This window comes from Cetorhinus maximus, chromosome 12, assembly GCF_964194155.1.
Source record: "Cetorhinus maximus chromosome 12, sCetMax3.hap1.1, whole genome shotgun sequence".
Taxonomy (NCBI): Eukaryota; Metazoa; Chordata; class Chondrichthyes; order Lamniformes; family Cetorhinidae; genus Cetorhinus; species Cetorhinus maximus.
In genome coordinates, this window is record NC_135890.1 from 64,042,170 (window position 1) to 64,044,120 (window position 1,951).

Here is a 1,951-nt window from a genome sequence, read left to right on the forward strand (position 1 = left end):
TCTCGACTCCCACCAGGTCCTAGAGCCCGCTGCTATATGTTGATCCTTAAAACCTCCCTCAGCCTATCAAGGAACACGCCCGCCCCCCTCCCCCCTCCTTTCCCCTCCCTGCCCTTCGCCCTATTGTTAGGGTTCAGTAGGTCTCAGGAAGAGGTTCAGAGGTTTATAAGTTTGAACAGCAGTGTTTATTGGTAACACATAACTATTTACAAATGGAGGCAGCATGACCGAGACTAAGAGCTAACTTCATGTTGATTTATAGCCTCTCCATTCAACTCTGTCTCCTCTCTGCTGTCACCTGTCCCTCTATATCATTCTGAGGGCAGTATTCTTCTCCAGTTCTACATTAACCCTTGTTGTGCTGAACACCCTTACATTACACATCCCTCAAGTATTTCAGACAGACTGGAAGCTTCACGATTCTTCCAGATCTCGTTTTGGTCACATTTGGAGGAGTGGTAGGCTTAGTTGCTTTGGGCAAGCTTGGTTGGGTTGGAGTTGGACTTGTAATATCTTGTGTTTCTGGCACTTGGCTCACTTTTTCTGAAACACTTTTGAATCACTTTTGCGCTTCATGGAGTTGAACTTTTCCTTATCGACAACTCATCTACTTTGCTCGTGCACCATAGGCATTTCTTTTGGAGGGAGTGTTTATTCCATTCTTACATCGTATGAACATAGGTTTTCTTTTTCATAAGGCCGCCATTATCTTTTTGGAGTTGAAGGTATATCTCCATTCAATTTGAATGTTCCTCATCCATGAGCTAATCCTGCAAGCTTGGCTTTCATCACCACACTGTGTTGTTTCCTGTGCCTTTGTACTTCACTGAGGTCTGCTCTGGTCAGTTGATGGTCGCTACTCTCCTGCTCCAGCATCGCCTTGCTGCTGTGTGCTTCTGCTGGAAATTGCAGTTTCAGTGCCATGGTATTCGCCATGCCCCTAGACAAGCTGTTCCAGTACAGCTACAACACTGGCATCTACCCAGCTATGTGGAAAACTGCCCAGGTATGTCCTATACAAAAAAAGCAGGACAAATCCAACCCAGCCCATCAGTCTACTCTCGATTATCAATAAAGTAATGGAAGTGGTCATCAACAGTGCTATGAAGAGGCACTTGCTTAGCAATAACCTGCTCACTAACGCTCAATCTGAGTTCCATCAGGGTCACTCAGCTCCTGATCTCATTACAGCCTTGGTTCAAACATGGTCAAAAGAGCTGAACCCCAGAGGTGAAGTGAGAGTGACTGCCCTTGACATCAAGGCAGCATTTGACCAAGTGTGGCATCAAGGAGCCCCAGCAAAACTGGAGTCAATGGGAATCAGGGGGGAAACTATCCGCTGGTTGGAATCATACCTAGCACAAAGGAAGATGGTTGTGGTTGTTGGAGGTCAATCATCTCAGCTTCAGGACATCGTTGCAGGAGTTCCTCAGGGTAGCGTTCTAGGCCCAACCAACTTGAGCTGCTTCATCAAACTCCATCTGCCAAGTTTTTGCCCACTCACTCAACCTATCTTTATCCCCTTGCAGATTCCTTATGTCCTCATCACAACATGCCTTCCCACCTATTTTTCTATCGTCAGCATTATGGATAATGGATACATTACACTCTGCCCTCTCCTCCAAGTCATTTAGATAGATAGTAAATAATTGAGGCCCTAGGACTGACCCTTGTGGCACTCCACTAGCTACATCTTTCCAACCTGAAAAAGACCCATTACTCCCAACTCTCTGTCTTCTGTGTGCTAACCAATCCTCAGTCCATGCAAATACATTACCCCCAATACTGTGAGCTCCTATCTTGTGCAATAACCTTTTATGTGGCAACTTACCGAATGCCTTCTGGAAATCCAAATCACTACATCTACCAGTTCCCTTTTATCAATTCTGCTTGTTATATCCTCAAAGAACTCTAGCAAATTTGCCAAACATGATTTCCCTTTCACAAAACC